The 11,757-nt window shown below is 38.5% G+C and overlaps 1 non-coding gene across 1 annotated transcript; it reads left to right on the top strand.

Annotated features, from left to right (window-relative positions):
• The first annotated feature begins 2,166 nt into the window (after positions 1-2,166).
• Positions 2,167-2,274, top strand: LOC130947140 (small nucleolar RNA R71). The gene has a single exon (XR_009072549.1). It is a non-coding gene; the product is annotated as a small nucleolar RNA R71 (small nucleolar RNA).
• Positions 2,275-11,757: the final 9,483 nt, after the last annotated feature.

The raw sequence follows: 11,757 nt of genomic DNA, 5'->3' as shown, positions 1-11,757 counted from the left end.
TCTTCTCTTTTTCAATTAAGAACATTTTTCATTTTAAGAAAGGTGATGGATTCATAGGACATTCATAACTTTAAGGCATAGACACTAAGACACTAATGATCATAAGACACAAACATGGATAAACATAAGCATGATTTTTCGAAAAACAGGAAAATAAAGAACAAGGAGATTAAAGAACGGGTCCACCTTAGTGATGGCGGCTTGTTCTTCCTCTTGAAGGTCTTATGGAGTGCTTGAGCTCCTCAATGTCTCTTCCTTGCCTTTGTTGCTCCTCTCTCATGATTCTTTGATCTTCTCTAATTTCATGAAGGATGATGGAGTGTTCTTGGTGCTCCACCCTTAGTTGTCCCATGTTGGAACTCAATTCTCCTAGGGAGGTGTTGATTTGCTCCCAATAGCTTTGTGGAGGAAAGTGCATCCCTTGAGGTATCTCAGGGATTTCATGATGAGTGGGATCTCTTGTTTGCTCCATCCTTTTCTTAGTGATGGGCTTGTCCTCATCAATGGGGATGTCTCCCTCTATGTCAATTCCAACTGAATAACAGAGGTGACAAATGAGATGAGGAAAGGCTAACCTTGCCAAGGTAGAGGACTTGTCCGCCACCTTATAAAGTTCTTGGGCTATAACCTCATGAACTTCTACTTCCTCTCCATGGTGACAGAGGGATATCCTTGAGCCTTAAACACAAAGGATTCTTCATTCACTTGAATGATCAATTCACCTCTGTCCACATCAATCACAGCCTTTGCTGTGGCTAGGAAGGGTCTACCAAGGATGATAGATTCATCCATGCTCCTCCCAGTCTCTAGGACTATAAAATCAGCAGGGATGTAATGGTCTTCAACCTTTACCAGAACATCCTCTACAAGTCCATAAGCTTGTTTCTTTGAATTGTCTGCCATCTCTAGTGAGATTCTTGTAGCTTGTACCTCAAAGATCCCTAGCTTCTCCATTACAGAGAGAGGCATGAGGTTTACACTTGACCCTAGGTCACACAAGGCCTTCTTGAAGGTCATGGTGCCTATGGCGCAAGAAATTGAGAACTTTCCAGGATCTTGTCTCTTTTGAGGTAATCTCTGCCTAGACAAGTCTTCCAGTTCTTTGGTGAGCAAATGAGGTTTGTTCTCCCAAGTCTCATTACCAAACAACTTGTCATTTAGCTTCATGATTGCTCCAAGGTACTTGGCAACTTGCTCTTCAGTGACATCTTCATCCTCTTCAGAGGAAGAATACTCATCAGAGCTCATGAATGGCAGAAGTAAATTCAATGAAATCTCTATGGTCTCAATGTGAGCCTCAGATTCCCATAGTTCCTCATTAGGGAACTCATTGGAGGCCAGTGGACGTCCATTGAGGTCTTCCTCAGTGGCGTTCACTGCCTCTCCTTTCTCTCCAAATTCGGCCATGTTGATGGCCTTGCACTCTCCTTTTGGATTTTCTTCTGTATTGCTTGGAAGAGTACTAGGAGGGAGTTCAGTAATTTTCTTGCTCAGCTGTCCCACTTGTGCCTCCAAATTCCTAATGGAGGACCTTGTTTTAGTTATGAAACTTTGAGTGGTTTTGATTAGATCAGAGACCATGGTTGCTAAGTCAGAGTGGCTTTGCTTAGAATTCTCTGTCTGTTGCTGAGAAGGTGATGGAAAAGGCTTGCCATTGCTAAACCTATTTCTTCCACCATTATTATTGTTGAAACCTTGTTGAGGTCTTTGTTGATCCTTCCATGAGAGATTTGGATGATTTCTCCATGAAGAATTATAGGTGTTTCCATAGGGTTCTCCCATGTAATTCACCTCTTCCATTGAAGGGTTCTCAGGATCATAAGCTTCTTCTTCAGATGAAGCATCCTTAGTACTGCCTGGTGCAGCTTGCATTCCAGACAGACTTTGAGAAATCAAATTGACTTGCTGAGTCAGTATTTTGTTCTGAGCCAATATGGCATTCAGAGTATCAATCTCAAGAACTCCTTTCTTCTGATTTGTCCCATTGTTCACAGGATTCCTTTCAGAAGTGTACATGAATTGGTTATTTGCAACCATTTCAATTAGTTCTTGAGCTTCTGCAGGCGTCTTCTTCAAATGAAGAGATCCTCCAGCAGAGCTATCCAATGACATCTTGGATAGTTCAGAGAGACCATCATAGAAAATACCTATGATGCTCCATTCAGAAAGCATGTCAGAGGGACACTTTCTGATTAATTGTTTGTATCTTTCCCAAGCTTCATAGAGGGATTCACCTTCCTTCTGTCTGAAGGTTTGGACTTCCACTCTAAGCTTACTCAATTTTTGAGGTGGAAAGAACTTTGCCAAGAAGGCATTGACTAGCTTTTCCCAAGAGTTCAGGCTTTCTTTAGGTTGTGAGTCCAACCATATCCTAGCTCTGTCTCTTACAGCAAAAGGGAATAGCATAAGTCTGTAGACCTCAGGGTCAACCCCATTGGTCTTGACAGTGTCACAGATTTACAAGAATTCAGCTAAAAACTGATGAGGATCTTCCAGTGGAAGTCCATGGAACTTGAAATTCTGTTGCATTAGAGAAACTAATTGAGGTTTAAGCTCAAAGTTGTTTGCTCCAATGGCAGGGATAGAGATGCTTTTCCCATAGAAGTCGGGAGTAGGTGCAGTAAAGTCACCCAGCACCTTCCTTGCATTGTTGGCATTGTTGTTGTTTTCGGCTGCCATAGGTTCTTCTTCTTTGAAGATTTATGTTAGGTCCTCTACAGAGAGTTGTGCTTTAGCTTCTCTTAGCTTTCGCTTCAAGGTCCTTTCAGGTTCAGGATCAGCCTCAACAAGAATGCCTTTGTCTTTGCTCCTGCTCATATGAAAGAGAAGAGAACAAGAAAATATGGAATCCTCTATGTCACAGTATAGAGATTCCTTGAGGTGTCAGAGGAACAGAAAAAATAGAAGGAAGAGGGAGAAGAATTCGAACTTAGTCGGATAGCGTCCGAATTGTGCATTGAGGAGGAGTGGTACTCTATAAATAGAAGGATGTGAAAAGAGGGGAAGAGATTTTCGAAAATAATTTAAAAAGATTTAAAAAAAACATTTTGAAAAACATTAATTGATTTTCGAAAACCAAAAGTGGAAAAGAAATCAAGTGATTTTTGAAAAAGATTTTGAAATCAAAAATAAAAAAGATATGATTGAAAACTATTTTTAAAAAGATTTGATTTAAAACTTAATGACTTAACTAACAAGAAAAGATATGATTCAGACATTAAACCTTTCTCAACAGAAAAGGCAACATACTTGAAATGTTGAATCAAATCATTAATTGATAGCAAGTATCTTTGAAAAAGGAAAGAAATTGATTTTGAAAACATTTGATTGAAAAGATATGATTTGAAAAAGATTTGATTTTGAAAACTTGAAAAAATTTGAATTAAAAACAGAATCTTCCCTCTTGTGCCATCCTGGCGTTAAACGCCCAGAATGGTGCACATTCTGGCGTTTAACGCCCAAAGCACTACCCTTTTGGGCGTTAAATGCCCAGCCAGGTATCCTGGCTGGCGTTTAAACGCCAGTTTTTCCTTCTTCACTAGGCGTTTTGAACGCCCAGCTTTTTCTGTATAATTCCTCTGCTGCATGTACTGAATCTTCAGTTCCCTGTATTATTGACTTGAAAATAGAACCAAGATCAAATAAACAATGCATGCAAGACACCAAACTTAAAATGAGACACTAGACTTAAACAAGAAACATAAAAATATTTTTTTGGTTTTTATGATTTTGTAATTTTTTTGGATTTTTTCGAAAATTAAGTGGAAAAGAAAATAAAGATATCAAAATTCTTAATGAGAATTCCAGGAATCATGCAATGTTAATGTAAAGCTTTAGTCTAAAGGAATTAGACATGGATAGCCAAGCTTCAGCAAGACATTGCATTCAAGAGCTAAATTGATGAGAATCAATCAGCTTTGGTGATGATAAGAACATCACCTTGAAACACTAGAATTCATTCTTAAGAACTCTGAAAAAAATACCTAATCTAAGTAACAAGATGAACCGTCAGTTGTCCAAACTCAACAATCCCCGGCAACGGCGCCAAAAACTTGGTGCACGAAATTGTGATCACTACTTTTCACAACTCAAATAATCCCTAGTAATGGCCCCAAAGACTTGGTGCTCAATACCATGGCATAAACACAACTTCGCACAACTAACCAGCAAGTGCACTGGGTCGTCCAAGTAATAAACCTTACGCGAGTAAGGGTCGATCCCACGGAGATTGTTGGTATGAAGCAAGCTATGGTCACCTTGTAAATCTCAGTCAGGCAGACTCAAATGGTTATGGAGGATATATGAATAAAACATAAAGATAAAGATAGAGATACTTATGTAATTCATTGGTGAGAACTTCAGATAAGCGAATGGAGATGCTTTGTCCCTTCCGTCTCTCTGCTTTCCTACTGTCTTCATCCAATCCTTCTTACTCCTTTCCATGGCAAGCTGTATGTAGGGTTTCACCGTTGTCAGTGGCTACCTCCCATCCTCTCAGTGGAAATGTTCAACGCACCCTGTCACGGCACGGCTATCCAGCTGTCGGTTCTCGATCATGTCGGAATAGAATCCAGTGATTCTTTTGCGTCTGTCACTAACGCCCCACAATCGTGAGTTTGAAGCTCGTCACAGTCATTCAATCATTGAATCCTACTCAGAATACCACAGACAAGGTTTAGACCTTCCGGATTCTCTTGAATGCCGCCATCAATTCTAGCTTATACCACGAAGACTCTGATCTCACGGAATGGCTGGCTCGGTTGTCAGGCGAGCAGCAACCATGCGTCGTGTATCAGGAATCCAAGAGATATCCACCCAATCTAAGGTAGAACGGAGGTGGTTGTCAGTCACACGTTCATAGGTGAGAATGATGATGAGTGTCACGGATCATCACATTCATCAAGTTGAGGAACAAGTGATATCTTGGAACAAGAACAAGCTGAATTGAATAGAAGAACAATAGTAATTGCATTAATACTCGAGGTACACCAGAGCTCCACACCTTAATCTATGGTGTGTAGAAACTCCACCGTTGAAAATACATAAGAACAAGGTCTAGGCATGGCCGTGAGGCCAGCCTCCCAATGATCTAAGAACTAGATGTCCGAAGATGATCAAAATACAATAGTAAAAGGTCCTATTTATAGGGAACTAGTAGCTTAAGAATTACAAAGATGAGTAAATGACATAAATATCCACTTCCGGGCCCACTTGGTGTGTGCTTGGGCTGAGCATTGAAGCATTTTCGTGTAGAGACTCTTCTTGGAGTTAAACGCCAGCTTTTGTGCCAGTTTGGGCGTTTAACTCCCACTTTGGTGCCAGTTCCGGCGTTTAACGATGGGAATTCTGAAGGTGACTTTGAACACCGATTTGTGCCATCAAATCTTGGGCAAAGTATGGACTATCATATATTGCTCGAAAGCCCAGGATGTCTACTTTCCAACGCCGTTGAGAGCGCGCCAATTGGGCTTCTGTAGCTCCAGAAAATCCACTTTGAGTGCAGGGAGGTCAGAATCCAACAGCATCTGCAGCCCTTTTCAGCCTCTGAATCAGATTTTTGCTCAGGTCCCTCAATTTCAGCCAGAAAATACCTGAAATCACAGAAAAACACACAAACTCATAGTAAAGTCCAGAAAAGTGAATTTTAACTAAAAACTAATAAAAATATACTAAAAACTAACTAAAATATACTAAAAACATACAAAAAATAATGCCAAAAAGCGTATAAATTATCCACTCATCAATATACCCTTACCTTTACCTTGGCCACATTACAGCCTTAATTAAAGACCTCATGATTTTTGGTATGTCTATATTCTATAATTGTTGATTGGTTAGATGAAGAACAAAGTTATAGAAAGTAAGGATAAAAAGAAGAATAGAGTGATTAACCCGATAAACACTGAGTGACTAGAGAGTAAACACAAAAATCCATTGAGGGTTCACTAACTCATTAATATATATCTCTGCTTAAATTACTAATTGTCTTGCAAGTTTATAAAATATTTTTCTCTCCCATCTCAATTGTAAAAGTGCTTTATCATTATCTAAGGTTTGGCTATATATATATATATATATATATATATATATATATATATATATATATATATATATATATATTCCTTGAGAATGTGAATTAATTTAACTATGTGTAAGCTTTATATACAAGTGAATAACAAATTATAATTGCATGATGCATCATTCATTTAGTTAGTTGTATTTAGTTTAGATTGCATTACATGACATTCCACCACTTTAACCTTACTTTTTACCTTGGATTTAGCATGAGGACATGCTATTGTTTAAGTGTGGGGAGGTTGATAAACCCATATTTTGTGATATATTTTGTGCTTAGTTTGAGTGATTTATTCAATCCTTCACCCACTTATTCATATTAATTGCATGGTTTTACTTTTCCTTCCTTATTATGTGATGTATGTGAAAAATATGTTTCCTATGCTTTAAAATTAATTATTTTAATTACCCTTTATTATCATTCGATGCCGTGATTTGTGTGTTGAGTAGTTTCAGATCTTCTAAGGCAGGAATGACTCAAAGGATGGAAAGGAAACATACAAAAATGAAAGAAAAGCGTAAAACGGAGTTTTGGAGAAACTGGCATCCACGCGATCGCATGGATGACGCGACCGCGTGCCAAGAGCGAAGAAGCAGCGACACGGCTGCATGACTGACGCGAACGCGCACCTAAAGAAGAACACCTATGACGCGACCACATGACTGACGTGACCACGCGATAAGGAAAACTCCAATTGACGCGACCGCGTGACCCACACGAACGCGTAACAGAGGCCACGCACAAAAAATTGCAGAAAACGCTCATAGCAAATTCTAAAGCCCTTTTTGGCCCAAATCCAAGTCCAGAAGGTATAGACCAGAGGTTATGAAGTGTGGGAATGCATCCATTCAAGGGACTCTAGAATTTTTTTTAGTCACTTTCGATGATTTATGTTTAGTTGGAGAGAGGTTCTCTCCTCTCTCTTTAGGATTAGGATTTAGATTTAGGATTTTATTTGCTTTGAGGATTATCTTTTTATCAGGTTCAATATTCCTTTTTTCATTACTTGTTTTTCAATTTAGTTTATGAATTCTTCTATGTTACAGATTACTCTTTCGAATTAATGTTATTTGAGGTATTTCAGTTAATATTGCTTTCTTTTATTTATGTCATTGATTATTCCCAATCTGAAGACATTTTTATTCCAGTAGACTTAATTCCTTTTCCTTTTGGTCTTGGTTAAGAAATCAGTAACTCAGGAGTTATCTTAGCTCAACATAATTGATAACTGTTATCTTTGCTAATTGAATTGAATTTCGATAATCCCAACCTTTTCTTAGGAAATAAATAGGACTAAAAGGTCAAACTAATTAGTCCCTTGACTTTTCTTTGCTTTAGTAAAGGTTAACTAAGTGGAATTAAGATTCAACTTTCATTATTATTGATAAGAATAACTAAGTCTGGACTTCTGATTTCTTATACCTTGCCAAAGAGTTTGCTTTACAGTATTTATTTATTTTAATTGCCATTTAAATTAATTGCCATATTCATTCCTCATTCTCAAACCCCAATTTACAATCTCCATAACCAATAATAAGAACATACTTCCCTGCAGTTCCTTGAGAAGACGACCCAAGGTTTAAATACTCGGTTATTAATTTTAAAGGGGTTTGTTACTTGTGACAACCAAAACGTTTGCACGAAGGGATTTCTGTTGGTTTAGAATCTATATCTACAACACGACTATTTTTATAAAATTCTTTACTAGCAAAAATCCTAACTTCAGTCATCTTATCTTCAAAGGAACCGCCCTTCTCCCTGTAGGCTTGGGTTGCCTTGGGCTTTGGTGCGCGGTCCTCCGTTAGGGCCCTTCTTTGGGCTTCCCTGTCGGCTTGCCCGAACTCTATGAGAAGAGGTCGGGTCGTCCTGACCTGAAGATGTCGGTCGCTTTGTCTGTAGAACATTCTAGGTCGGACAGCTCGACCCAGGGTATGAACAGGGGGCGACTGGAAACACAGAGTTGGGGCAGTACCTTCTACTGTGCATCAGAGTGTCCTTTTATGGACAGATGAAAGGAAGCCTGAAGTGGTTAAGGCTAATTCGAATCTGCATGTCGAGCAACTGCATGTCGATTTCAGAATGTATAGTCCTAAATTAAAGCCTTTGAATGTCAACAGGGTGCTCACTTTTTACAATTGTGAAGGTTGTTTTCTGACTTTAGAGGGCCTAAATGTGAAGCTTCATTATCCAAGACTTGATGCTCCTCAAACTGGTTGGGATTGCTCAGCGTAAGAGGTGATTTGAAGACGTCCTTACATGGCTGATGAACAAGACGTCTCGAATTACCTGGTAATTTTAAGAAGTTATTTAAATAGTTTTTCTTCTGTTAAAAATAAAAATAATTCTTCTGGTGAAGTTGAGTCATCTAGGAATGTAGTTTCATCTTTTCTAGTTTGTAGTACAGATTCGATTGCTTCGATCGAATTCAGTCATGGCTTAGGTTCATTTTGCTTTCCTAGTTTTAATAATATTATCAATCAAACTGCCGTTGACATAGCAGAAGTTCATTTTATTGAAAATAACTCAGTTGTTGAATTGATTGATAATGAAGTATGTTTCAGTGCCAAGGAATCCGTTGATTTATCTTTTGATTGCATCTATGATTTGGATCCTTTGGGGTTCAAAAAATATTCGGTAAAAGATGATGAAGTTACAAAAAGTTTTGAGTCACAAGATCCGATGAAAGAAGTTAATTTAGGATTTGATAACGATGTTCAAATCACTTACATATGTAAGAACTTTGTGGAACCATGTCGAACAAACTTTCTTAATCTTTTACATGAACTTAAAGACTATTTTGCTTGGGATTATCATGAGATGCCTGGTCTCGATCGTTCCCTTGTAGAACATTGATTAGCATTAAAATGGTTTGCTCGACTAGTAAAGTAATCACCTGGACGATTTGCCCCTAAAATTAATCAAGATTAAAGAGGAGATTGAACGTTTGATTAAAGCAAAGTTCATTTGAACTGCATGTTACGTGGAATGGGTCTCGAATATTGTTTCCATAATGAAGAAGAATGGAAAATTGAGAGTATGCATAGACTTTTGAGATTTAAATAATGCTACTCCAAAAGTTGAATATTTTATGCCTATAGCAGACATGTTAATCAATTCTGCTGCAAGTAACGAAATCCTGAGTTTTATAGACGATTATTCAGGATATAACCAAATTTTTATTGCAGAAGATGATGTGTCCAAAACTGTTTTTTGATGAACTGGAGCATTGGGAACATACGAATGGGTGGTTATATGCCATTCGGTCTAAAGAATGCCGGTGCTATATATGAACATGCCATGATTACTATTTTCCATGAGTTCATTGGAAAGTTTATAGAGGTTTATATCGATGATGTTATGGTTAAATCAAGTTCTGTAAATTAACATCTCGATCATTTGAGGCAGGCATTTAATACAATGCAGAGAAAATGATTAAAAATGAATCCTTTAAAATGTGTATTTGGTGTGTCTGCAAGAAATTTTCTAGGGTTCGTAGTTCACAAGAAGGAGATTGCTATTGATAAAAATAAAGCTAACACAATCTTAGAGTAACCCCCTCCTAAGTCGAAAAAGGAAGTGCAATCTTTTTCTTGAAAAGGTTAATTATCTTGAAAGGTTTATATCAAACCTTTCAGGTCGAACTCGGATATTTGCACCCTTAGTAAAACTTAAAGATGACAAAAGGTTTACATGGACAAACGAGCATCAAGAAGCTTTTGAGTCGATTAAAGCTTATCTGTCCAAAGCACTGATAATGGCGACTGTTCGTCCTTATGAGCCTTTAAAATTATATATTGCAGCATCGATGAATACTATTGGATGCATGTTAGCTCAAGATGATGAGGAAGGACATAAACGAGCCATTTATTACCTTAGTATGGTGTTAACTGATATCGAAACAAGATATTCACCTATTGAGAAATTGTGTCTATCTCTTTATTATGCCTGTACGAAATTAAAGTGCTATATGGTTGCAAAAACTGTGCATGTGATTGCACAGACTGACTTAGTCAAATACATGTAATCCTATTCTATGTTGAAAGGTCGATTAGGAAAATGGATGTTGGCTTTGACAGAATTTGACCTGCAATACATTCCAACTAAGGCTGTGAAAGGCTAGGTCATTACAGATTTTTTAGTGGATCATTTGGACAATCCCAATGACCAAGGGGCAAACATAATTGATGTACTTATTGACTCTTGGAAGTTATATTTCGATGGCTCGAAACATTAAGATAGTGATGGGATAGAAATTTTAATTATTTTACCAGAAGTTGTTCCATCAGAGTTTCTCTTCGAATTAAAGTACCCTTGTTCAAATAATGTGGCTGAATACGAGGCTTTAGTATTGGGTCTCAAAATTTTGGTTAGTAAAGGGGCTTTAGATATTCAGATATTTGGAGATTCCCAGTTGGTTTTGAAATAGTTATCAAAAGAATTCAAATGTAATAATGAAAAGTTAGAAAAGTATCTTTCGATAGCATGGGAGTTGCTGGCATCTTTTCGAAAAGTTTCATTGGTTCATATTCCAAGGGTTCGAAATGAAATTACTAATGAGTTAGCCCAAATTTCATTGAGATACTGAGTATTCCCTGGAACGTTGGAAGTATTAGCAAGGGTTCATCAAATTTTAGTTCCCATTGATGAAAGAGAGGCTTTAGCCTTAGATGAATGAGATGATGATGATTGGAGAAAACCTATCACTGAGTATCTGAAAGATCCTAATATTCGAGTGGATAGGAAAGTAAAGTTGAAAGCAATGAATTTTTTGTTAATGGCCGATGTTCATACCCTAGACTGAGCTATACGGTCCGGGATGGACAAAGACAAAACGACCAACCTCTTGTAAGGTTGGCTCGTCACCGACCTCTTCCCAAAGAGCTCGGCCAAATCGCCATAGAGGCCCAAAACAGGCCCAAATGAGAGGATCACAGCCCACCTAAAGGCGGCTGGCCAAAAGATAGGTGATCTCACCCACAAAAGATAAGATAAGATAACAAACTTATCTCAAAGAAGGTTACTCCACACTACTATAAATACATTGGGGCACCCAGGTATTACTCATACTCCAATTCTATAAAAAACCTGCTTAAAGCCCGTGCTAACTTAAGTTTTGGAGTCTCTTGCAGGTACTACCACCCTCTGGTGATCAAGGACCAGCAGCACCTCAAGCTCCAACAAGTTGGACACGGTAGCTCCGATCACAACAGAAGATCTCATCTGAGATCGGCCTCATCGTTTCAGGTAACCCTCGAAATATTGGCGCCATTGACGGGGAACCTGGAAGTCATCCCATCACCATGGCGAACAACCCTGCCAATGATCTCAACTCAGGATTAGAAGAAGGAGCACCACTCAAGAACACGAATGCCACACCAAACTCTCCAAAGGACGCACATTAATCCAAGGGAGACAAGCAGACTCAGAACACAGAGATTTTAGATACCATTCGTGAACAGTAGGATCGCCTCAAACAGCTCGAATAAGAAGCCGAACGACAACGTGAAGCCGAACAAGATCTCCGGAGAGAAACAAGACGGCGCCGAGAGCTGGAAGATAAACTCTTAAAGCTCAAAACTGATCTCAAAACCAAAACCGCTCAGACCAACTGCGAAGATAACCCCCACAAGGACCAAGACCCATTCACAAAGGAAATCATGAAAGCGAAAGTCCCAAAGGAC

Source organism: Arachis stenosperma, chromosome 8, assembly GCF_014773155.1.
Source record: "Arachis stenosperma cultivar V10309 chromosome 8, arast.V10309.gnm1.PFL2, whole genome shotgun sequence".
Taxonomy (NCBI): domain Eukaryota; kingdom Viridiplantae; phylum Streptophyta; class Magnoliopsida; order Fabales; family Fabaceae; genus Arachis; species Arachis stenosperma.
Note: the sequence above shows the minus strand (reverse complement) of the source record. Positions and strands in the feature narration are given on the sequence as shown.